This window comes from Balaenoptera borealis, assembly GCF_965194805.1.
Source record: "Balaenoptera borealis genome assembly, chromosome: 13".
Taxonomy (NCBI): Eukaryota; Metazoa; Chordata; class Mammalia; order Artiodactyla; family Balaenopteridae; genus Balaenoptera; species Balaenoptera borealis.
The window spans coordinates 76,498,628-76,526,499 of record NC_138870.1 but is presented as its reverse complement, the minus strand read 5'-3'; the positions used below and the strand labels follow the sequence as shown (position 1 = coordinate 76,526,499).

At 36.2% G+C, this 27,872-nt stretch overlaps 1 long non-coding RNA gene across 2 annotated transcripts in view; it reads right to left on the bottom strand.

Moving 5' to 3' along the window:
* Nucleotides 1-27,872, bottom strand: part of LOC309609247 — a 376,228-nt gene extending 348,356 nt beyond the window's left edge. The window contains exon 1 of one of the 2 annotated variants that reach the window (XR_014233338.1): nt 3,348-27,872. This is a non-coding gene — a long non-coding RNA (uncharacterized lncRNA). Of the gene's footprint in view, nt 1-2,523; nt 3,273-3,347 lie in introns of those variants that run through there. The other variant, XR_014233339.1, reaches the window with a different exon arrangement.

Below are 27,872 nucleotides of genomic sequence, written 5' to 3'. Positions count from 1 at the left end.
TAGCACAGGGAGATCAGCTTGGTGCTTTGTGACCACCTAGAGGGGTGGGATAGGGAGGGTGGGAGGGAGGGAGATGCAAGAGGGAAGAGATATGGGGACATATGTATATGTATAATTGATGCACTTTGTTATAAAGCAGAAACTGACACACCATTGTAAAGCAATTATACTCCAATAAAGATGTTAAAAAAAAAAAAGGATTAGAACAACTGCTGAAGAAAATGCTTTAGGAAGTTAGTTATGAATGAATAAGAGGATTGCAGAACAGCATGAAGGGCCTAATTGCACAGAACTCAACTGGCAAGCTCGCCTGAATTTCTCCAGCAGTGCTTTGCAAAACAAGATCAACGGAGTTGTTAAACAAAGGAAAACAAAACACGAGTGATAGGGTTTGATTAAATTGGGAATGATGGGAGATTAATGAATCATTGGATCCAAAGGTAATAAGAAAGGTTACAGCCAGGCCAAGGTAGAAATCTGAAGGGAGGTGAGTGAAGCCAAGAAGAGGTTAATGGGTGATCTTTCACTTATAGTTCATTTGGAAGAAATATCAACTAGACTAACTGTGCAACATTATTGATGGCAAAAAGCACAGTGTGTTTTTTAAATTTTACCCCCAGATACAGCTCTGCTTACTTGCAGTATAATTTATGTGCCAGTAGTCAGGCTGCTTATAATTTAAACTACTTTTTAAGAAAATAGGATTTGGATAATGTTCGTTATTCAGAAACTCCTCTTTGGGCTCCCTTTGAAAAACTGATTCTACAAACACATTCACTTTCTGGAATTCGAATATTTAAAGCTTTTTCATTTTGCTTCAGTTTACTTTGTGTCCAAGAATTTGCACTTCTGACAATTTGAGAACAACAACCAGAGTTTAGACCTAGATGTAAAACAAGCACAAGGGGAAAGAAAAAAAGGAGAAGAAATGAAAAATAATCACATTAACGAAAGCAATCAAGTTCTTGACTGCAATATGAAAACAGGAGAAACTGCTGTGCTAACTCACAAACTCTACACAATGGTTGCCAGGGGAACAATATTTGTACATTTCCTGGTTCTCAAAAATGTACCATGTAATGTTTGTGTCTGTCTCTTTTCTTTTCTTTTTGAAAATCTCTTCCAAGCTTGTGAGTTCTTAGTTATTCACCTCGTAATTTCATTCTTTAGAGCTCACATCACAGAATCCACTAAGCTGGCAACATATAAAAAGGCACTGATTTTTTTCTTCAAAAGTCATGAGTGCAGCATGCAATGAAAATTTCTGCTCTCCCTGGAGCCTCTAAAAGTAGCAAAGTGTAAATTGGTTTTGCCTCTAAGTATCTTTCATTTTTGTTTACTCTCTTCCTACTTTTAGACTGTAAGTTCCTCCAGGGCAGGCACCAGATCTGCAATTTTTATGCAATTCCCCACAGAAATTAAAGCAGATACAAACCTAGTATTACATATAAGATTAAAAAGTAGTTTTGGAAATTGTGAATTGGTTTTTCTTTTCAATTTGTTAAAATGAACTCAGGTGTTAGATATTTACCATCAGTAAATAATCTCATTTAAGAAACAGACTGCAGAGGGAAAAGTGTTTTTCTTCCGTACTGGGTAGTACATGATGCTCCTATCCTGGTTTGGCCATTTCTGCTGCCTATTCTAGCCATTGCTCCCAGTGGTGAATACTGCCCTTCATCTGTGTGACAAAAAACCCCAAATGGATTAGTCATGAATAACTTTAAGACTACAGTTAGGGATTTACTAAGACTAATATTAAATCATTAACTAAGACTTGGTTCAAGGCATATACTGTTTATGAAAAGAAAATTAACTCAGTAATAAGACAAACAAATTAATTAATTCACCTGTCAAATACAGACACATGAATTTATTAAATATTTATTAAAATATTTATATAAATGCACCATAATAAGTGGGGATATAAAGAAGACAACATTTTTACTTTCAAGAAGCTTAAAACACGTTATTTTTTTTCCATGGGAGAAAAGTATTTACTCTTTCTATATTATTCTAGTCTCAGCTGGTTTATAAGTAGAATTTCAATTTTAGATATTGTTAAAACAAGACAACAAGCCCAAAATGGAGTTACTCATGCTAAGCCCCATGTCACCAAACTGAGACCTAATTACAGTTCCAGTTCTCCCAGAAATGGAACCTTAAACCAGTCAGTCAGGGACCACCTGATCAGCACTAGTGGGGTCATCTGCCTGACAGGCCCCTGCCTCCCCCGAAGGAAAGTGACTGCATTAACCCACCGCTTCTTGGCCTAGTTTACTTTCCTCGTTGCTCCTCCCTTCTGCCTACAAAAGTCTTTCATTTTGAACACCTGCCCGGAGCTCCTTTCTATCTGCTAGACTAGATGCTGCCCGATTCAAATTGACTTTTGCTCAAATAAACTCTTAAAATGTTTTCTATGCCTCAGTTTATCTTTTAACAGTTCTGTTAGTAACAGTAAGAAGCGGGGCCTGAAGGAGACCCCCGACGGCCCCAGGAGCAACGAGCAACCAGACGTGGTACCTGCTGAGCCCTGAGCTCGCTGCCTCTCCCGCCTCAGGAGATGCTGGGTCCGTCCCTCGCGGAGCCTCCGTGGCTTCTGCCTGAGGAGCTTTCAGGCTTTGAGCATTTCTTTTACAGACTCCGTTAGGAAACAGCCAGAGCTGGGGCTGGTCCGACTGAAAAACCGGATTGGGTTCAGAGTGGGTCCGGTTCTGACTTAGCTGGATTGGCCCCACGTGAGGCGTCAGGTGAATACAATTTTGTTTTAAGGCTGAACGAGCAGGTTAACCTTACCCAGGAAAATCTTTAATTACAGTGGCCACAGCTGAGAACTTTTAACCTGGATAAGCCTATCCATTTACGAGGCACCTTAGAGAAAATCTTGTTAAAAACCGTAGTCCCAAAATGGAGGTGCTTATGCTAAGTCCCCCGTCACCAAACTGAGACCTAATTACAGTTCCAGTTCTCCCAGAAATGGAACCTTAAACCAGTCAGTCAGGAACCACCTCATCAGCACTAGTGGGGTCGTCTGCCTGACAGGCCCCTGCCTCCCCCTGAAGGAAAGTGACTTTGCATTAACCCACCGCTTCTCTCCCTACTTTTTCCTCGTTCCTGCTCCCTTCTGCCAGTAAAAGACTTTTAAGTCTTTCATTTCACACAGCTCCTCGAGCTCCTTTCTATCTACCAGACTGGATGCTGCCCAATTTGAAGCGAGTTTTGTTCAAATAAAATCTTAAAAATTTTAACAAACCTCTCTTTATCTTTTAACAGTTCTGTTAGTAAGAAGCGGGGCCTGAAGGAGACCCCCGACGGCCCCAGGAGCAACGAGCAACCAGACGTGGTACCTGCTGAGCCCTGAGCTCGCTGCCTCTCCCGCCTCAGGAGGTGCTGGGTCCGTCCCTCGCGGAACCTCTGCAGCTTCTGCCTGAGGAGCTTTCAGGCTTTATTTGAGCATTTCTTTTCCAGACCGGGTCTAGAAACAGCGAGCTGGGCCGAGTCCGACTTAGAAACCCTTCCGGGTCTAAGGTTGGACCGCGTCCGACTTAGAAACCCTTCCGGGTCTACGGTTGGACCGCGTCCGACTTAGAAGGCGGACCGGGTGGAGGGTCGGACAGCCAAGGAGTTAGAAACAGGACTGGTTCCGGGTCGGACTGGCTCTGAACTATTTAAGCCGGACCGGGCCTAGCATGAGGTGTCAGGTGAATACAATTTTCTTTTAAGGCCGAACAAGCAGGTTAATCTTACCCAAGATAATCCTGAATTACAGCGACCACAACAGAGAACTTTTAATGTAGATTGGTTTATCCATTTAGGAGGCGCCTCAAAGAAAAAGGGGTCTCAGCCAAGCGCTCACTATAAAGCGTAGAGGGAAAACCATTTTCCCTCCTCTTCAGCTGCTCGTGACCAGCATGAGACCCGCTGGGACGCCGCGCTCGCTCCGGAGCCTGCAGAATCCTGGGGAAACTGGAAGAAGCCGGCAAAGGGTAAGAATTCTTATCAAAGTCAGCTCTCCTAGGCCTCTATCTGTGGTGCCTGGTCGCGAGAGGGAGGGAAGCCTTCACGTTGTTCTTTCCTTTCAGATTGGCAGGCAAAAAGCATGTGTGAGAATTAAATATTTGAAGCATGACTTGTGAATTTGCTTTCGGATACCCTCTGGTTGTCGACCTTTTCTCTCCCAGGAACCACTATTGCCTTCTTGTTTGTCTCATTTTGTGTCCTGAGAACTTGACTTGGCTTTCTGCCTGACTGGGGCACGTGGGTTCTTATGTGTTCAGGCAGCTCCACTGTTAGGTTGGGGGCCCCAAAATATGGCTGGACAGAAATGTGGATTGCACTCCATTGGTGGCTAGGGCCCTACTGTTGCCAACACTCAGAGGAATTAGCTCTTTCTTGTTTGTCTTTGAGAGTGGCTCTGGATCTTGGGAGGGTAGTATTTTTTGCACTATCTTTGGGGATGCCTCTTGTCTCCTTGGAGTTGTTCAGTACTGTCAAGAATATTTGCTTTTTGTCCCTGATGAAAATATTCAAAAGGATTTTTTAAGAGAAAACATTAATCAATTTACTTTGACTCCCTAATATAACCAAATCAGTACAACTAGTTTGACCCACCCTTAAATGTTGGTTGGAGAGACAAGCCAAAGTCTCAAGTCATTGTTTTTGGACTTAGTCCCATTGTGAAGTGGCTGGACAGAGGTACCATAGGAGCAGAAATACATCACTATTCTCAATACCTGATTTTCTAACCACCCTACCCCCCAATTTTAAAACCTATACTAGTTAAAACTTACATGCATTCATCATCATACTATATTGATTTTACAAAGAACCAAATCCCTATTTTAGTTAATGTAGCATAAAGGAAAGATCACAGACTTTGTGATAAGTCAGAGGTTCAATTTCTAGCTAAGTGAGTGTGGGCAAGTTACTCTTTGAGAATCAATTTTATCACCTCCAAAATGGGGAATAATCTCTACCTTGCACAATTGTGTTGAGATTTAAATGAGATAACCTGGTCCATGGTAAGTACTTGGTGATAGCCTTTATTTCTAACTTTTTTCATTGATGCATAACTAGCATATAACATTATTTTAGTTTCAGGTATACAACATAATGATTCAATATTTGTATACATTACAAAATGATCAATAAGTCTCCTTAACATCCATCACCATACATAGTTATGATTTTTTTTTCATGTGATGAGAACTTTTATGTAATATAGTATTAACTATAGTCATAATGCTGTATAATACATCCCCTTGAAAACTTTTTTCACCCACCTACCCACCCCACCTTTTCTGGAAACCACCAATCTGTTCTCTGTATCTATCTAAGCTAGGGGTTTGTTTGTTGTTTTGGGTTTTTGTTTTTTTTTTTTAGATTCCATATATAAGTGAGATCATATGGTATTTGTCTTTCTCTGACTTATTTCATTTAGTATAATACCCTCAAAGTCCATCCATGGTGTTGCAAATGGCAAGATTCCATTCTTTTTTATGAGTGAATAATACTCACTTATTCCATCTGCCAGAAACACAATTTGGCTTTTATAAACTAGTGAGTTTTCCATTATTGTACCTATCATATAGATAAAATTTTAAAACGAAAGTTATACGATCTATGTGTTTCTGTATGTTTATGTATGTCTTCATATGTCATAGATGTGTGATTTTTTTCTACCTCCAATGGTATCACCAAAGTTAATTTATAAAGAGGTCTATTTAATTGGCTTAAAGACAAACAAGCATTTATGTAAATCAAGTATACTCTCAGAAATATAGAAACTAACCCAAATGTTTTTCAAGTTCGTGTGATCTAAGATAATCTTCAGAAAATAAAATCTAGTTTAAGTTTATTGGTTTAATTAAACCAGGCATGTCTTTAGAGTTATCAGCATTAAATATAAAACTTTTATTCTACATAGGTTTAGTAAAAGTCAAATAAGCTCATGTTGTCTCCATTCCAAAATTTGTCATCAAGAAAGATAATTTAAGGTGATGGCTAGCTGTTTAATGTCTCATCAAATTTTCATAAGTAATCTAAACATAATTGTCAGGAACAAGTAAATAGATTTATAAAAGTTTATAAATGAACTTTTCAACAATAATTATGCCTTTTGGTATGTCTACTTTAAGAGTTTCCAAAATCTTTTTGGTAACTTCAAATCTTAAAGTTATACTCAGGTAAGATAAATGATGGATATTAATTGAATATCTAGATTATTTCCAAATAAGATAAAATACTAAAATATTAACTGAACATAGATATATCAACCTTTGGTTTCCTTTTACAGAGGAAATAAAGATATTTGGGTTTATTGGTAAACATTTTGTGCCACTTTGGAAAATTTACTATGAGGAAGAATATGCGTCTATAAATTATAAAATGTATTTATGTTTGCCAGTCCACAGAATGCTATAATAGACAGCTCTCAATTGCTTTCTTCTTAGTTTTCATTAGCAATTAAGGACTCTAAGGCTTGAGAATTCTAATCAGTATATGTAATTAAAACTACTTTGAAATTATATGGGGGAAAGAAAACAACAGTGTATGAGAAGTAGGTAAGAAAAGTAGAATAACTGATTGTTCCAGAATGAGAACAAAAGAGTAAAAAAGAAAGGACAAAATCTGAATGGATATTAAAAAGTTGTAGGTTTGTGGGAAAGGAATCTTGGGAAAGGAATCTTATGCGTGGTCAAGCTGAATGATATTGGAATGGATTTATTTAAGTTTTAAAAAATGAATTTCATTTCAAAAGTACACTGGTACAAAATTAGAATTTAGTTTTCTCTCTTAAAAGGACAAGTTTTTCCTTTTTTTAAATTGAAGTATAGTTGATTTACAGCATTTGTTTCAGGTATACAGCATAGTGATTCAATGTTTATACATTATACTCCATTTAAAGTTATTACAAAATACTGGCTACATTTCCCTCTGCCGTACAATATATCCTGTTGCTTATTTATTTATTTATTTATTTTAATAAATTTATTTATTTTATTTATTTATTTTTGGCTGCGTTGGGTCTTCGTTGCTGTACACGGGCTTTCTCTAGTTGCGGTGAGTGGGGGCTACTCTTCGTTGCGGGGCACGGGCTTCTCATTGCGGTGGCTTCTCTTGTTGCAGAGCACGGGCTCTAGGTATGTGGGCTTCAGTAGTTGTGGCTCGCGCGCTCTAGAGCGCAGGCTCAGTAGCTGTGGTGCACGGGCTTAGTTGCTCCGCAGCATGTGAGATCTTCCCGGACCAGGGTTCGAACCCGTGTCGCCTGCATTGGCAGGTGGATTCTTAACCGCTGCGCCACCAGGGAAGCCCTGCTTATTTATTTTATACATAGTAGTTTTTAATCTCATAATCCTCTACCATCTTGCCCCACCCCCTTCCTTCTCCCCACTGGTAACCACTAGTTTGTTCTCTGTAACTGTGAGTCTGTTTCTGTTTGTTATATTCATTTGTGTGTTTTATTTTTTAGATCCCACATGTAAGTTATAGAGTATTTGTCTTTCTCTGTCTGACATATTTCACTAAGCATAATACCCTCCAGATCTATCCATGTTGTCACAAATGGCAAAACATCCTCACCAATATTTGTTATTTGTAGGCTCTTTGATAATAACCATTCCGACAGGTGTTAGGTGATATCTCATTGCAGTTTTGATTTGCCTTTCTATGATGATTAGTGAATATTGAGCATCTTTTCATTTTCCTGTTGGCCATCTACATATCTTCTTTGGAAAAATGTCTATTCAGATCTTCTGCCCATGTTTTAATCAGGTTGTTTTTTGGATATTGAGTTGTATGGGCTGTTTATATATTTTGGATATTAACCTCTTATTGGTCATATCATTTGCAAATATTTTCTGCAATTCAGTAGATTGTCTTTTCATTTTGTTGATGGTTTCCTTTGCTGTGCAAAAGTTTTAAGTTTAATTAGGTCCCATTGAAAAGAATACATTTTTCTTGGAGTATTAGTCAGCTCTTTGTCTTCATCAGGTTTTGCATTACTTTAGAAAACCTAGTCTTTTCAATATTTAAAGAGCTAAATTTTGTTCACAACTACGTAACCTTCTATATTTGCCTGTAAAATTATCTATTGCCACTTTGGTAAAATAGGTAATTAAATGTTATTTCATAATAATCTGTGACCCTATTCATTCAAATGCTCAAACCTTTTGATGTTTTGACAACTTCCCAAAATCAAACTCTAAATGGAGTATTTTGACCTGAAATTAACTTTGAGATTCCCCTAGAGAATGTCAAAAGATTCCTTGTAAAAGAGAGATGCTAAGTAAGAGATGTTATGTTTACTTGGTACATTAAATGACATGAGAAGAATTGTCAAATAAGTGATGATAAGCCTTCTTACATATTTGTATTTATATTTCCATGGTTGTGGGTTATCAGTAAAAGTGTTCTAGAAATTGTATGAAATTTCTAAAAATCTGATATATTCTGATATATTATCAATCACCATTCCAGTCTTAACATATTGCGGGTCACAGAAATAACCAAATTTCATTGTCAGTTTTATTATAAGGAACTCATCAAATCTTTAACCATGGGCATTTTTAAGTCTTTTGTCATTTACAGAGAGTTATCATTTTACCCTAATGCTTTCACAAAAGTGAGATTTGTGGAAAGAACTCTACCAAGTACTTTTGACCAACGACACTGCAGCCAAATTACAAGTCAAAACTTGGATGCATATTTCACAACTGAAGACATGTGTTCTACCTGACATTTGGTCCTGTGCAAATGCTGGAGGCCTCAAAATCAATTGACTAGGAAAAGAAGTAGCTGACATCAAGCTAGACTACTTCCTCTCAAGACTTTCTTGACATTCTTCCTTTCCTCTCTGCCATCCGTTTCCTAATTCTTACACCATGAAACTCTGTATAATTCTTTTCTTCACCTTTTTTCTTGCTCTGGCCTAGAAAGATAATACCACTCTTCACGTATCTCAGGTTATTATAAGGGTGTGGGTAATCTAACAACCAAATGATAGTTGAATTTGCCACAATGCTAGTGATCCTGTAGTTCTTTCCATCACAAACTTCTCCCTGATATCCAAAGTCTCAGTGTCTCTGGAACAAACTCAGCCCCCTCTCTATCATGTCAGACTCCTAATCCTTAGTGTTTATTTCCTTGTCTCTGGTTAACAACTCCAAACTAGCAGAACATTTCATTCAGGCTCCGTACAAAGAAGGAGACACAAGGCAAAAGTAACCAGAATAAAACCACCTGTGCAGCCTATAGGCCCTTAAATTTTACTGGCCTCCATGGCAGTCACCTTTCCAGTCCTGAACCACGGTCTCAAATGGGAATTACCAGGAGGCATCGAAGATTCAAAATTAGTTTCCTTTGGCAGATCCCTACTGCCCTGGCTAGGAGTAAGTACAAATGAGGCTGTGATCAGGAATCTCTCCTTAACTCTCATTGCAGAATCTTCTGTTAAAGCAGTAGATGCCTGATAAAAATCCCTAAACTCTCTGGCCAAAGTCGTTCTTGATAGTAGGATAGCCCCTGATAATAGGATATCTTTTAGCTGAGCAAGGAGGTGTTTGTGCTGTGGCCAACACTGTGCTGCACTTGGACTGAGATTTCTGGGGAAGTTGAGACTCAGCTACGTAAGATCACTGAACAAGCCAGCTGGCTTAAGAAAGTGACTCTTTCAGTGGGGTCTTTCTTTGATTTGATTCTGATTGGTTTCAGTCTTAGGGACCATGGTTCTGAAGTGCACTCCAGAAATCGGGAATTATCCTACATATAACAATCATAGTAGTCTCCCTGGTGTGCTGTATTCTCTCAAAAGCTTAAAATGCATGTTCACAGCCTCTAACCACCAAGCAAATAATCTCCCTAAGACTAGAACATCAGAAAAGAAACAAAGAGAATGACCAACTTAAAGAATGTGAACTCAACATCATGATCTGTGAATACCACACAGAGATTCTACAAAAGCTGAGAACTCCAGTGTGGTAGCTGGGAGTAGAGTTAATGCCTTAAAAGTTGATCATATCTCTCAGCCTGAGAGGCTGATAAAAAGGGGGAAATTTTTAAAAACAAGACAAGTAGCCCAAAATGGAATTGCTTTTGTTAAACCCCATATCACCAAACTGAGGCTTAATTATACTTTCATCTCTCCCAGTAATAGAATCTTAAACCAGTCAATCAGAAGTCGCCTGATTAGCACTAATTAGGTGATCTGCCTAATAGACCCTTGCCATCCCTAAAGGAAGGTAGCTTTGCAATAACCAACCCACTTTTTGGCCTGGTATAACTTCCTTGTTCCTGTTCCCTTCTGCCTATAAAAGTCTTTCATTTTTACAGCTCCTTAGAGCTCCTTTTTATCTGCTAGATTAGATGCTGCCTGATTCAAATTGATTTTTGCTCAGATAAACTCTTAAAATCTTTAATATGCTTCAGTTTATCTTTTAACAATACTATTGTTAAAGAAAAATTATCCTGACACTTGTAAAAATGGCAAGAAAGACTTTATTCAAGACTATTGCAATAGGGGAGAGAAATCAAGCTCAACTCTAAATATAGCAAAGCCAGCTGGGGATTTTTAGTCAACAAGCAGAGTGAGGGGGTTAGTGGATGGAAAATTACTGAGAGGAGACATCAAGGGCAGGGAGATTCTTGCTAACCTGACTTAACAGAATTCTTACTGAAGGCAAGCCAGGATTATCAGATATCAACCATGGGGAATAAGGAATTTGATCATATATTGAGGGTGGAGGGATTCTCATTAAACTGATTTAAGCAGTTTATTTTGCTACAACTAGACTATGCAGCCAAAGACAAGACCTAAAGACAAGGCCTTGTTGAAAAGATAGCTTAGAGGAGTTTGTCTAAAGTTTGATTAAAAAGAGAGTGTTACTATACTGATGCTGCTTTGCTAAATAGTTGAGTCAAAGTATCTTCAAATCAACTTGTATGATTGTAAAGGCAACCATGCATGGTGCACCAGGAAGCTCTCTAATGATTTTGAGACCCAGCCCTCCCACATACCTTCTTGGGTGGCTTGGGTATGTCACTTTTCTGCTCAGGGCCAGTTTCCTCATCTGTAAAATAGGAACAATATCTGCATTAATGGACTATTTGTGTAGCAGATAAGATGATATATTGAAAATGCCTTGAAAACTCTAATTTGCTATGCAAATGAAAGGTACTTTTGTTGTCAAGAATGCCTGTCTCTTCCTTGTTCCAGTGAACTCAAGTCACTACCAGCCTGATGCCTTCCGTACCACAGATTTAAGTAGCTATTACCTGCTATAACTCCCTCTGTATTTTGTTAATGCCTCTCTTGCAGGCTTTATGATTTTGTCTTGCAATTATCTAGTTACACAGCTTTTCATTCCAGTACTCTTTTCCCAAGACAGTCAACTTACATATTCTTCTTTGTGCTCTCAATTCCTGTGGCATATATTTCGGCTTCAATGAGTATTTGCTGAAAAGACAAATAGTTATTTCTTAGTTCCAATAACATCTACTAAGAGTTCTTTGTTTCTCTAGTTTTCCTAAAGCAGCATCCTCCAACAACCAAAGAAACTCTTTTCCTGGCTCTCCTTTTATATTAGCAGACCAGAGTGAAGTCACACAGAGTTTATATTCAAGAAGAGCATGTGAAACAAAAATCACATGTAGTCGAACTTGTCTTTGAAAAAGGCCTTGAGTAGCCCTTTGTTTCTCTTTCGCAACCTCTTTCATTAGGTCACTGAAAGCAAAAAAAAAAAAAAAAAGAGGATTTCACGTGCGATCTTTTACGTGAGCAAAGCTATTTTTTTCGTAAGTTAAGTGTATATATACTGGTGTTGCCTTGTACTGTTGGGTCCTACCTAATTCCCCTCTGATTTTCTTTTCCTCTCAGCTGGAAACTTGTCATTCTTGTTTAGGTTCAAACCTACATTCGTTTCTATCAAAGGCTATGCAAGGCAAGAGAACTCAATGTTATGGTTTACCATGTGGGCAATTAGCAGCAAATTGTTGTCCCGACTAGTTTGGCCTGACCCTAATTATTGGTCCCAATTATGCTAGTGGATTTTTACCTTCTTGCCAAGATCACATTCTCTGCCTCATGCTTCATGAGTTAACTGCATGCCTGCCTTTACCTTGATGCATCAGCCTTTGTCTGAGGAATCTGCCCGGTACCCTATTCCTCTAGGAGGTGGCAGTGGACTTAACAATTGCTAATCAGCTTCTCCTCATACATGTGGGAGTTCTAATTTCTTTCTCTTGTTCTCACAGTCTACCTACATTCTTGCTATATATTTCAGATAGCTTTACCTGTCAATACCTTTGCCTGTATTGTCAACAAACCCATCAATTACCTTTTTTTTTTTAATTGCAAATGAGACTCTGCCCCAAGCCCAACAGCTGGTTCCAGGTCCTCACTTTCCTATCTTGCTACTGTGAATCTCATCATCATATCATCACATCATGAATCTAACTCAATTGCAGCAGCTCAGATGAATGGGTAACTTTTTAAAGAGACCAGACTATTGTCAACCACAACTAATATAGTATAAATAGAATTAAACCTTTAACACAAGAATCATGTATTAAACATTAACAGATTTCCTCACACATCAACTATCTGGTGGATTTTCTTTTTATGAAGAAAATCAGTATCCAAAAATTTGTCTTCAAAGCATTAATTCTTTGAGTCATGAAGGGGTATTTTAATTAGGGAACAGAATCCAACAATGGATTTAACTCATAACCTTAAAATGTACTAAAAAGGTGATGTAGAATGATCTCTTCATCAGGAGAAAATGAGGAGGAATGAGAGCCAGACGGTGGTCACTATGAGATCTGTTGAATAAAAGTGATTAATTTCACAGATATGAGATTGATGGTCTTCAGTTTGGAATTTTTATATATTGTATCTCTACTTATAGAAGAATCCTGCATATGAAAACAATGATTTATCAAACAGTTTAATTTTCTGTTTTCTTGGAGAGTTTCCAGCAGTGTGTGTTTTTTTAAAGAAACACATATATACACATATATACAGTTCTGTATCTTGAATTAGATTTAGAAAATGTTGGAAGTGGGCTATAAAATCAAATTCAGGAATGAGGCGATGGTGAAGATTTAGACTTATAAGACAGACCAAAATGAGAATTGGCTCATTTGTGTAGCTTCAGTCTCCAAACACCTGAGCTGAGATATGATAAGAAATATGCCTTATTTCACATAATAACATGATTTGAATTAATTCTTTCCTACTGCCTGTTTCGCCTTCAAGCAATTGCAATACCTTTGACCCAGCTGCACAAACATAGCAAAATCATGGGTTCTTTATAGGCTCTTGGTTGTGTAAAGGAACAGCAATAAAAATCAAAGTGAGTTTTAGGAGTATCATGTGAAAAGCTGGCCACATGTTGAAAGGTACTTGCTTTTTGCAATTCAAAACCCTCTCTTCTAAGGAAAAAAAATCAAGACTCAAAAAACATGATTGGATTTCCATCGATGTCTCATTATTACTAGGAGTCCTGTGTGGTCCTACCATTTACTACTTTATTATATGAGTACATGGAACAGTATAAAGACTCTGACCCTTAACTCAGGCTCTCATCAACCATACCCCATGCCTTCCTAGTCTGGTCTGTTATCAACGTAAAAATTGAGAAATATAGGATTCAATAACCATATTTAATTAATTTACCAAATAGATTCAAAGCAGGTATAGTTAGAGCTATTAGGTAGCTGATTTTTTCTGTGCACTTTATAAAAACAGAAAAGCTAACATTGTTCAGAGAATAAAAAGATTGAGCAATGTATTTTCTGGGGTAATGGTTTGAAGGGGCCTGGCTCAGAGGAGGGGGTAAAAAAAAGGTTATGTACAGCATGATTTTTCCTTGAAGCCCTTTTCAACTTTTTACAAAGCATGACAATACTTTACTAATCTGCTTTCCTGACTGTGATCATAGCTTTTAAGTCATACACTTAAAGAGAAAAAAAAAAAAAAAGCATTCTCTCTACTGTTCCCAATCTTGAGAAAAATTCTGTTTCAAGTTTACTGAAGTCATTTGGTATTTTGATGGAGATCGGATAAGACTATATATTCCTCAGGAAAGAGCAGTGTGGGAACATGGCATGTACGAACTCATATTAAGAAAAAATTATCAACAATCTGAAGAAAACTGGGGTTTCACGAACATCAAAACAGGAAGACAATGGTATAAAAATAATCTAAGAGTTGATCAGGTTTACTGGAGGAAAAAATGCCTGCTATTGTTACCATTATCAGCCCACTTGAATTAACAAAAAATGTTTTTTGCTGTGAATACTGTTGACAAGGGGAAGTTAGTCTAAGATTAGCTTTTTCCTTTTTGCTTTAATTGCCTGGGAATCAACTATCATTTTATTTCTGGGTTCATTGCACTAATTTATAGCCTAGAAACACACATGTGGGCTTAATTCATGGAGAGCTAAGCTAATCTCCTATCTGAGCTCACTCAACCTCATCATTCAAATTCCCCCAATGATGAGGGAATTTTTTTTTTTAAACATCTTTTTTGGAGTATAATTGCTTTACAATGGTATGTTAGTTTCTGCTTTATAACAAAGTCAATCAGCTATACATACACATATATCCCCATATCTCCTCCCTCTTTCGTCTCCCTCCCTCCCTCCCTATCTCACCCCTCTAGGTGGTCACAAAGCACGGAGCTGATCTCCCTGTGCTATGTGGCTGCTTCCCACTAGCTGTCTGTTTTACATTTGGTAGTGTATATATGTCCATGCTACTGTCTCACTTCGTCCCAGCTTACCCTTTCCCCTCCCCGTGTCCTCAAGTCCATTCTCTACGTCTGTGTCTTGATGGGGGAATTTAAAGGACAATTGTTTTCTCTTTATTTCCATAATTTCATGCCTGTAAATCTTCATATTTCTTACATGATTTCATAAATTATATATAACTTCCAAATTGATTTATAATTTACCTCACTCTTGCAAATAAAGTCATTTGCTTAAAGTCTCTGAAAATGATATATGTTAAACTAGTTGTAAAAGAATTTGAGAAGCATGAGGTTGTTTTAAATCACCTGCACCTTGCCTGGAATGATAGAAAAAGTAAAACATACTGTAAAACAATGACAAAGAGAGACCGGGAGAGACAGCAAGTGAAAGATTTCAAGAACTACTTTTCCTTTCAATGATTTTGTTCTTATGATTATTTTACACACGCAAACACACACACAGAATCTGTAAAAACTCACAACTCTTCTCAATAACACAGTCCCCCTACTCCACCCCCATAACCCCTGTGCTGCCCATGTTCATTTTGCCTCTGAGGGATATCTTGGATTTGAAAATTGTGATTGTTTAATATCTGCCTTACAATTCTCAAGAAATTTTCAAGTTCAGTACTATTCCCTTTAAGAGCATGTTATCAATTCCAGGATGTGACTGTATACAAATGACACTAAATCATTTCTTGATTTATAAGATTAATATTTCTAGATAACAGAGAGATTGTATTTTCTAATCCCTTTTCCATAGCCTTTCCTAACCATCCTGGATTTTCTAATGCTCTACTTTAGAAGCAGTAAGATTATTAGATACTAGCTATTTAAACATGTTTAAAATATGACAGTTTTATATCAGAAATTTAACCAAATCTATAAATTGAATACATTAGTAACTGCAATTAATATTGCAAAGTCCCCACAGTTCAGTTGACATATGGCTCCCGTTGATTATAACTTATATCAATAAAGAATGAAATTTATTTAGCAGAAAATTTTGGCAATTTATGTTTATAGTAAAAAAGGCTCAATTTTTACATAGTTACGTAATCCTGGATAAATGAATGAAAAAGTAATTTGAGTTTTATTTTTGGAGCTTTTGCCCTTTCATACACAGGAAGGTGAATTCAATGGTTAAAAATACAAAAAATAATAATTATAATTCATTCAAGACTGTCTATATAGCACATTAACTTTACAAGGATACATGGCCCACCAATTTATTTCATAGCTATCACAGACAAAATTACTTAAAAAGAAGTTTCCTCACTAACTAAAGTTAATACTAAATTACCCATTATTGAAATGGTAGATAAACTAAGGCTTTGGTGAAATATATTCAGATATTTTGATATCTGAGCAATAAGTCATTTGGCTTCAAGGACAAGCATGTAAATCTTAGCTGTATGTCTTGGGGCAACTTTTCTTTTAATACTGTGCTTTTTATATTTTTCATCTGTCAAAGTAATTTGTAATCTGTAAATTGTCAGCATAAACATAGTAGTAATGCTTTGCAAGTGTTTATGAAAACTTTGGGCAACATTATTGTGCAAATCTGAATTCACATACCTTATAATCAACCATGAAATCTTTAAGGTAGAAGTGGCATTTCAGATGATGTATTTACATATGAGCTTTACCTCTGGGGTAAAAATTCACTTATGCCTTTCAGTTGCCTTCTTGTATTGCAGAGACTAGAAAGCTAAAAATTTTCCTGTTTCCCAGGGAGTTCCTTGGTGGCCTAGTGGTTAGGATTCTGGGCTTTCAGTGTTGGGGCCCGGGTTCAATCCCTGGTCTGGGAACTGAGATCCTGCAAGCCGTACGGTGTGGGGGGAAAAAAAAAAAAATCCTGATTCCCTTGTAGCCATCACTCTAAATGGGATTTAACTTTATAACTTTATATATTCAGATGCACTGGTACAAGATTTGAGTTGAATTCAGAACTGAGTTCTTTGGAACAAAAGGTAAGGCATCCATCCATTACAAGGCATCACAGTAACATTATCAATTACTGAAAAATTTGACAGAGGAACCTTAGCAATGGTAGTGAGACTCTGGAGCTGATAGTTGTAGAAGTGACGTCTTAACTGCACCAGCAGCATCCTGCTCATGGCAGAGCTGCTGCTCCCATAGTGGTCCAATTCTGTAGTTTATAATTTCTACCACAGAGTCTTTCTTCCCAGAGAACACAGGTTTAGGGAGTCTTTGTCCACCCAAGACACACCTAGAAAATCTGGACAGGAGTTGCAAAATGACACATGGGAACAACAGCCTGGGCAAGGTAGCCTGTTAAAACAGATGAAGAAATTTAGCTCAGAGAGGTTAAGGACCTGTCCTTGGGTCACATTGTAAGATACTGCTGTGAGAGAAATTCAAATTTAGTATGACTCGGGCCAGAAGGCAGCAGTACATCAATATTAGTGGTTAAAATATTGAAATATTTCTGTAATGGTTGGTAAATAGCCACTGCCTTGAGTCCTCTGTATGCCCCTGACCCTTCTCTTAGGACCCAGGGGACTTCCTTAGCAGCTAGAAATGAATAGATAATGCCTGGTGTAGCAGGGGGTAATTAGTATTTTAGCCATTTCTTTTCTGATTGTATGACTTGTGCCATCTAATTGCTAAATATTTTTATTTTCACTCCTGGGTGTGACTCTTCAGGCAGGTGCTTTTTAACACACCAGGTTATGTCTTTGCTTAATACTTTATTGAATTCAACAGAATACTTAGATTTCAAACTGAAGTTAACACAATTTTTATCTCTCCTTAGAGCAATAATGCCATTACTGTTTTTGGAGGAGGGAGAAGATGCTAGAAACTCAGCAGTCCTCTGTCATCAGAGGTAGTTCATCCAAAGATGTCAATCTATAAAATTTTATTTTGACAGGTGGATAGCAGCCTTATAGCTCTGGTGAAATGCTTAAACTGAAAAATGAATTTGAGATGAAAGCCATCTATTTTGGTGCTAATAACAAACACAGAGCATAATCTTGAATACATAAGATTTTATAACTTTCACATTTGTAAAGAGCCAAGAGAAAATAAGGCAAAGGCCATTAAGCTATACAGTGCTGTGCAACTGAGTTATTTTACTTCAGGAAACACTAGGTGTTATGACAAAATTCTTTACATTTATACCTCTTGACATCTGGGTTTGACAGCTGCATTTAGCAACAAACATACAGAATAACTCTCTTCTTATTATTGCTTGTTATCATAAATTACTCCCAAATTCTCAAAATGCAAAATTCCCCAGACTTTCTAGACCCTTGATCAATAATGAGTGAGTCATTACACAAAGACTGCTGGGATGATCAGCCTTTATCCGAGAAATGGAAGATAGATTTTTTTGTCTTTCCTGGCACCTAATTCTGCTGTAAAATAAATGTGTCATAATTTATTTAAAGTTCAGGGAAAAGAGAAAGCCCAAGAGTTCCTGAAGTGTAGTGTACTTACCTCATGGAAAAATTATATCTGGTCAGATAACTGCTACTACTGAATTTAAAAAATAATACTAAACATAATAGCATAATGGATGAGAGCAGAAGTTGGAGAAGCCACAAAATTCTCAGAACAAAATACAAATGTTCCCATCTCTAGGCTTTACAGTTTTACTGGGAGAATTCAATAAAGAGTGAAAACAAAAATGTTTTTTAAAATATTAAAATAGTTGAAAAATAATGCTTGATATTGTGGTAAGCATGGGGAAATGAAAATGCATACTTATTCCACTCTGTCCTAAAACTCCACTAATATGAGTACAAATAAATATATCAATAAATAAAATATTTTTACAGAGCAGGCTACTGCCCTCATAATCAAAAAGAATAGGAGAGGAGAAAATAGAAGAAAGTTGGTAATAAAAATTTAGATGATGGAAATAGTAACTGACTTAGCAGAGTGATGAAAGCTGAAACTAAGTACTTGCATTTATCATTTACTAAATATTTATTCAGCACCTACTATGTACCAGGCCCTGTTTAGAGAGAAGCAATAGAGGAGTGAATTAAAAAGGCAAAAACTCTGCCCTTTTGGAACTTAAATAAAAGAACCCACGGAGAAGAAAGTTGATTTGTATCGCAAAACTGTAGAGAGGCTGAAAACAAATTTAGGGCATAAATTATCAGATTCCTTCTCCTACTCAGAGCAGCTAGTGTCTTGCACCAACCTTCCAAGTGTAAGAAATATGGCTCCTGCTTCCCTTCCATCTTCCAAACCTGGAGCAAAATGACTCATGCAGCCAGTGCTAATAGAGAACCATATCAGGTGGGGCATCCTGGGAAATGTAATTCTAGTTTGTCTAAGTTAACACAGTGCAAAACCACAAAGAGAAAGATTTGAGATTGAGGAAACAAGGGAGCCAAGAAAACAATGAGGTAAGAGTACTTTGAGGATAATAAAGGGACGTTCAAGGAAAAAACAACTGAGCAAAATACCTAGAAAGAAATCAACCCATATTGGAGCAAGAGGACAGAGGGCCCCAAGAAATATGGATTTAGGAAAAATGTGAATTCAAGTGAACTGATTAACTGAGGTGTTTGGTTATAATAAGAGGTGTTTTTGAGTTCTTGTTGGAAAGCAGTTAAAACTACAGGAAAATAAAGAATAGATGTACAAGAAGCAAAGTGTAATCATAACATTCTGCACTGCTCAGTTGTTAATGGTATTTACATCATTATAATCATCTCTTCATTGAGTGGTGATTCAACAAAAATCAAGAAGAAATATATGGAGAGAGGAGGAAAGGTAGTATTAGAAAACTAAAACAACCTTATTCATGGTAGGGAGTCAGAATATAGCATGTAAGCTCTTTTAATTATTTTTAGGACAGTTTTACATTGACAGAAAAATTGAGCTTATAGTACAGAATTCTCAAGAACCCCTCCCACACACATACAGTTTCCTCTATTATTCATATCTTGCATTAGTATAATATATGTGTTATAGTTAATGAACCAACATTGATAATCATTACTACCTGAAGTCCATAGTTTACATTAAAGTTTACACTTTGGTTATATAGTCCTGTGCGTGAAGGAAGAGGATAAAATGCATAATGTCATGTATCTGCCATTGCAATATCATAAGAATAGTTTCCCTACCCCCAAATTCCCCTGTATTTCATTTATTCATCTCTTTTCCTATTACCCAAACCTCCAGCAATCATTTCTCTTTATACCATCTTTATATTTTTGTCTTTTTTCAGAATGTCAAATAGTTGGAATAATACAATAGTTAACCTGTTCAGACTGGCTTCTTTCACTTAGCAATATGCATTTAAGTTTCCTCCATTCTTTTTTGTTGCTTAATAGCTCATTTCTTTTTATTGCCAATTAATATTTCATTGTAGGTATGTACCATAGTTTGTTTATGCATTTACCTATGAAATGACATTTTGGTTGCTTCTCGTTTGGGTAATTATGAGTAAAGCTGCTAGAAACATTTATGTACAGATTCTTATATGGACAAAACACTTTCAACTCATTTAGATTAATACCTAGCAGAATGACTGCTGTATAATATGGTAGGATTATGTTTAGCTTTGTAAGAAACTGCCAAACTATCTTCCAAAGTGGCTGGACCATTTGCATTCCAACCAGCAATGAATGAAACCTCCAGGTATTCTTCATCCCTATCAGCATTGGCTATTGTCATATTTTGGATTTTAACCATTCTAATATATGAGTAGTCATATCTAATTGATGTTTTAATTTTCAGTTTCCTTATGACATGATGTTGAGCATCTTTTCATATGCTTAGTTGCTATCTGTACATCTTCTTTGGTGACGTGTCTCCTCACATCCTTTCCCCATTCCTAAATTGGATTGTTTTCTTATTGTTGAGTTTTAAGAGTTCTTTGTTTATTTTAGAGACAAGTCCTTTATGTGTTTTGCAAATATTTTTTCTCAGTCTGTTGCTCATATTTTAATTTTCTTAATGGTGTTTTAATAGAGCAGAAGTTTTAATTTTAATAAAGTCTAACATCCATTTTTTTTTCCTCAGGGATTATGCTTACAGTGTTGTATCTAAAAACTCAAGTTCACTTAGATTTTCTCCTGTTGTATTCTAGAAGTTTTATAGTTTGTGTTTCCATTTAGGTCACTGATTCACTTTGATTTAATTTTTGTTAAAGATGTAAAATCTGTCTAGATTCTTTTTTTTTCCACGATGATATCCAGTTGTTCCAGCACCATTTGTTGAAAAAAAAAATATTTTTTCTTCATTTAATTGCTTTGTTCCTTTGTCAAAGATCAGTTGACTCTATTTGTGTGGGTCTATTTCTGGTCTCTCTTTTCTGTTGATCTATTTGTTCATTCCTTCTCCAATGCCATGCTGTCTTGATTACTGTAGCTTTAAAGTAAATCTTTGAATTCGGTGATGTCATTCCTCCAATTTTGTTCTTCTTTAGTCTTGTGTTGGCTATTCTGGATCTTTTATCTTTTTAAATAAATTTTATAATCAGTTTGTTCATCTATTCAAAATAACATGTTGGCATTTTGATTGAGATTGCATTGAATCTGTACATCAAGTTGAGAACAGGTATCTTAACAATATTGAGTACTCTTTTTCATGAAGGTGGAACATCTCTCCATTTATTTTGATCTTTGATTTCTTTCATCAGAGTTTTATAGTTTTCCTCAAATATAGTTTCTGTACAATTTTTGTTAGATTTATGCCTAAACATTTCATTTTATAATGCTAATGTGAATGGTATTGTGTTTTAAATTTCAGATTTCAATTTTTTGTTACTAGTATATAGGAAAGCAATTGACTTTTGTATATTAACCTTGTATTCTACAAACTTGCTATAATAGCTTATTAATTCCGGAATTTTTTTGGTCAACTCTGAGATTTCTAAGTATGTAATCATGTCATCATCAAACAAATACAATTTAATTTTACTTCCCAATCTATATACCCTTTATTTCCTTTCCTGTGTTATTGCATTCTAGTACAGTGCCGAATAGAAGTGCTGGGAAGGGACATCCTTGCCTTATTCCTGATTTTAAGGGGAAAGCAGCCTTCATCAAAGAAGGAATTCAGACTATAATGTGTAAAATTTTTAGAGGCAATAAACAGACTGTTAAGTGAGTAATTTTAAAATATAGAGTTAAATATTACATAAAACTGTTAAAAATAAAGAGTTTGCCTCTGCAGAGGGGAATGTTGAAGATAAGGAGGAGTGATGAAGGGGCCTGCTATTTATCACTATATCTTTCGGTACTGTTTGACTTGCAAAACATATGTTACTATGAGTATTTTAATAATTTTCTTCAGAATAATATCATAAGTAATTTTGATGAGGCCTATTTTGAGACTAACTGGGGACAACTTATGTAAATCAATTAACACAGTTTCTGGCACATAGACAGAAACCACTGAATGTTATTCACATAACTGAAGAGAAAAAGGTGATGATGATTTTAGTAGCAATCATATTAGTATTACTTTCATAGAGAATATCAACTAGAAAGTAGAAGAATTTTGATAAATTAAGATCCATGGTTGGATTTTAAAGGACTGATGGTAGGTGATTACTGGTTGCTTAATAAATCCCTATAGACAAACTTACAAAAGAATCATTCATTTGACTTGGTTGTGACAGCCTTGCCTTACTGGAGTAGGTGGGCATTAGCTTCTGATAGGCAGAGGAGGAAAAGAAAATGGATTAGATTTTTTTGTTTTTGTTTGTTTTTCCTCTCTGTTCATTGGCCCAAAAAAAGGGAAATGCAAAGAATCTGGGAAGAGTGTCTGAGTTCTTTTGGCAGTCACTCTGGACACATCTTTTTAGTTCTTTCCAGGTAGTATTTGATTAGATGTTATTTCTACAATGCTAAACATTTAATTCACGTCCTTCTCCTTTTTTTATTTCCATTTCTCTCATTGGATAGTGAATCAATATAAAGTCAATATATTAAAAACATAAGATCAGTATAACTCACCACACACCTTTATCTCATCTGAAAACTGCATCCTTCCAAATGAAGTCTTTTCTTCCAACAAAAAATGATATGCACTTTAGACTCTATGTATCAGTCATAAAACACCTCTTTTTTTCCTCACTTCAGTGATAAGAATTGAATTTGAGGACTTTTGCTTTAAAAAGTAAGGCAGACCAAATACTGGAAGACCATCCTTCTATTTAACAACCAAGTCCTTGATAAAACAAAACTTCAGTGCACTTTGAGGTATACAGTAAATAAAAGAAAATTTCTAAACAGTTCTCAAATTCCCCATCTTAAACACTACTAGCCCCTACCCCTTTGAGAGGGAGAAAAAAAAAAAAAAAAGACCGCTGAAACAAGGGCAGGGAGCAGTGAAAAGTAAAACATTAAAAGGTGGTCTCTCTCTGAAGGAAAATGGTACTATCAGGCTATGTTTCTTTTTTATGCTGCGTAACAAACTACCATAAACTTAGTGACTTAGAGCAAAATACATTTACTATCTCACAGTTTCTGTGGACTAGAAGTCTTAGATTAGCTGAGTCCTCTGCAAGGCTGAATCAAGCTATCAACAAGGTCCGGGTTCTCATCTGAAAACCTATTGGAGAGGGTTTGTTTCCAAGTTCACTAATGTTGTTGGAAGAATTCATTTTCTTGCAGTTTGAGACTCATGACAGCTTCTTTCTTCAAAGTCAGCAAAGAGAACAAGATTTTAGAGCAAGTCAGCTAAGATAATGGAGTCTTATATAATGTAACATAATGATCAGAATGGTATCTAATTACCTTTGCCATAGTGGTGGGAAGCAAGTTACAGGTCCTGCCCATACTCAAGGAGAGGGCATGTACACCAGGAGGTGGGAATCATGGTGGCCATCCGAAAGTCTGTCCACCATAAGACTGATACTGATCAGGATTCTAAGGACAATGAAATGGACAAGGGTGGAACTTGAGATTCCTTCATTTAGCCAATAACTCAAAAGGGCATAAAAGGATCACCAACTGTCCATACACTATATGGCTTCTTGTAAGGAAATAAGGAAGGAGGTAAGTGAGTCTTTCAGATGTTTAACTACATAAGCAGCAGCATATTGGTTCCAAAGAGCTTGTACCAATTTATGTTTCAAAATCATCTCTGTGTGATAACCTTCTCAATTTAGGCTTCCAGCACTCATACATAATAAAGTCAGTGAAATTTCGGTTTATTATAACAAATGCAAATAAATGCTTAAGGAAATAAAATGAATGAGAGTCTGTAAAAATAAGAAACAACAGAGTTATGCCCCCATAGCACTTAGATATTGAAATTATCAAAAATGGTTTATAGGGCTTCCCCGGGTGGCGCAGTGGTTGAGAGTCTGCCTGCCAATGCAGGGGACGTGGGTTCGAGCCCTGGTCTGGGAAGATCCCACATGCCGCGGAGCAACTGGGCCCGTGAGCCACAATTACTGAGCCTGCGCGTCTGGAGCCTGTGGTCCGCAACAAGAGAGGCCGCGATAATGAGAGGTCCGCGCACCGCGATGAAGAGTGGCCCCCACTTGCCACAACTAGAGAAAGCCCTTGCACAGAAACGAAGACCCAACACAGCCATAAATAAATTAATTTAAAAAAAAAAAGGTTTATAAACTGTGAATTAAATATTACAAAAATTTTAAAATGAGATTTTATTTTTAAAATAACTCACTAAAAAATAACAAGCCGTATTTTAAAAAATAAATTTTTCATGAAAAATTGTTAAAATCAGAGAATCAGTGAAAGAGTTAAAAAGCAGATTAGGTACAACTAAGAGTACCTAAAACAGAGAATTAGTACATTGGAAGATAAAAAGAAAACACACAGACTCCTGCATAAAGAGAAAAGAAAATGAAAGATATTTTCTAAATGGCCTGAACAATGGAGAAAACAGAATGAGGTAGTATAATGTATACTTTACCAGAGTCTCAGGAAAAAGGATAGCTAGTATGAAGAATAAGTTATATTTGAAGAGATAATATCTGTAAATTGTTTTCAGATCTGATGAGAAATACCACTCTACAAATGCAAGAGATGAAATTAATACCAAATAGAATAACTAAAAAGAAATTCACACCTAGATCCATCGTAGTTAAACCTCAGAATACCAAGGTAATTTTAAAATTTATATAGAATACCAAAAGCCTGAGAGTAGCCAAGACATTACTCAAGAAGAATAAAAAGGGGCTGCTTGCTGTACCATTTATCAAGTCTTATTATAATGCTGTTTTAATTAAGGTGGTGGTGTAATTCTGCAGGAAAGTGACCTGTGGAACACGCGGCATGTGCACGCACACACACTCGGAGAGGGAAAGAGAGAGCCCCAAAATAGAGCCACACATATATGCAAACTCAGTGTATGACAGAAATAGCCTTGCAGACTATGAGGAAAAGAAGGAACAATTTAATAAGCGATGCTTTTATCAATTTGGATAAAATTAATTTGGACCTTTACCACACACCATACACAAAAATATATGCCAGATGGCTATGCCCTTAAATGTAAGAGGTAAAACTTTAAAATTTTGGTAGAAATTGTATGAGAACAATTTCTGATTTGGGGTTAGGAAATGATTTAAAATACTGAACATAGGAGATAAAATTAATAAATTTAACTATCTTAAAATTAAGAAATTCTATTTATAAAAAGGCACCATGAGGAAAGTGCAAATCAACTCTGTGTTGTAGATAGTATCTGTAACATACATAACCAATAATGAAATGATACCTAAAGAATAAATAACACAACTCAATAAGAAAAATAATATAATCCAGGGAAAATGGCAAAAAAAAAAAAGAGTAGACATATCACAAAAGAGAAAACATGAAGAGACAATACACATATAAAATTAGGATCAGTCTTATGATCCAGAAATGCAAATTAAGTTCCAGTGAATTTACTTTGGCCACAAATTAAGAAGTCTGCCGAGGTCAAGGATCAGCATGTTGAAATATAAATTTATAGAAGCACATTGGAAACAATTTGGTCCTATCTTAGATGGTTGATCATAAAATCCCAACAATTGGCAATTTTATTCAAGGTATCAGTCTGAGAAAATTCTTGAGTTTGTATACCAATAGATTTTTTTACGAAAAATCATAACAGCATCATTCATAATAGAAATGTGAAATGAAAACAACAAGAAAATGAATCATAGCGTATTCACTTAATGGAAAATTATACAATATGTCGATGACACTTAGAAGTATAATCTTAGGTTAAAAATTCAGCCGCAAGAGAGGACTAGACATAATGATTCCATTTTTGTAAAGCTCAAAACCAAGCAAATCCAAACAATATTATTTAGTAATGTGTGTGTTACTAATCACAATGACGATAATAATGATAAAAAATTAAGATTGGCACAGTGCTTACTATATGCAAGGCCTCTTTCTGCATGCTACAAATGTATTAATAAATATAATTCTTATATGAGATAGATATTATAATTATCCCCAAAGTAGTAATTTGGAAACTGTGGCGAAAAGGGGTTAAATAACTTGCCCAATGTAATTGGTCTGATTCAGAGTCTGCATTCTTGACGATTATGCTATACTACATAGATATGATAGTTGGGAGGTGTGTGTAAAGCAGGGAGATGGGATGGGGAGGAGCACACAAGTTGATACAAAGGAATTGGTAACATTTAAGTTTTTGGTCCAATGCTGAGTGATAGGTATGCATTTTAATATTTCTACCTTAACATTCATATATATTATACATATTATTTTGTGCTAAATATTTTTGAATGAATAGAATTTGATGATAATTAGGCTGTCACCTGAATACCTGCTTTCAGTATCTTACTAGGTTAGATCTGCTTTGCCCTACCATTCTACTTAATGGTGGGTCTCTTGTAAGCATCACTAATAGTGTATTTCCCAGTACTAGGCATTGTCCTAAACATTTTATGTGCTTTCGTTCTCTTATTATTCACAATAATCCTGTGGTAGATATTTTTATTACTCCAACTTGACTGTTGGAAAAAAAAAAAAAAACAATGTATAGAAGGTAGTTAACTAACTTGCTCAAAGTCACACAGCTAGCTAGTGCCAAAATCAGATTGTTAACAATTCTGCCATAACATCTGCTTTTATGAGCACACATTAATCTCATCCACCTAAAGCAGAAGATAATAGTAAATTAATTATAAAATATGTAGACTGTCCCAAAGTTACATACATGACTTTTTTGTTAGCTATAATCACCTAAGCCAGTGGTTTCTAAGCATTGTTTTATTTACCATTTGTTCAAAGTAAATTGATATAAATTTACAGAAGCCCAATATACAAAATTGATAAAAACAAAACTTCTCTGGTTTGAGTAGATGAAAATCCACCTACACTGATTTCCAGTAGTTCTACCAAATATATTTGTAAAACCTACAACATTTTATGGATAACTGAGAGGTGTTAGTGATAGATTGGATTACTGTGTCCATTCCTATCTCCATTTCTATTATAGAAATGTATATCCATGCCCTTTGCCAAGATAATTAGGCATACCTCTCTTTAATATAGACAGAATATGTTTTCCCTCCTTGCCTGTTGCTCTTGAGCTTGGCCATGTGACTTGCATATGCCAATGGAATAGTAGCAAATGTGACACGAGCAAAGATTTTAAATACTGCTGTGTGATTTGGCTTGGATTCTTGTGTTCCTGCCATTGCAATGAGAAGAGCATGCTCTGTGTAGCTACTTGTTCTGCAATGGAATATATGGAATAAGTCCAACCTGACCTGCAGGTGAACTCACTGAATCCAGTTAAGCTCAACCAGGACCAGCCAAACTTCAGTTGACCCACAGACATAAAAGCAAGAAAAAGTGTTCGTTATGGTAAGCCACTGAGATTTAGGGATTGTTTGTTATATAGCATTATTGCAGTAAAATCTGTCTAACGCTATAAGTGTGTTATAATTCAGAAAGTAGTATTAACAAAAACATAGAAGTCTAAATTATAGCAAGTTCCTCAGCATTTAAAACACTTTCATGAGAGGCAGTACCGTGTAGTAAAGAAGCATGGCCTCCAGTGTCTGGCAGATTTGGTTAGAGACTGAAGTTACTGAGTGTCTGGGCCTCAGTTTTCACATCTAACAAATAGACAAATGGTTTGGGTAGATTAGAAATTATATATGTAAAGAGTTTAGAGCATGTAGACATTTAA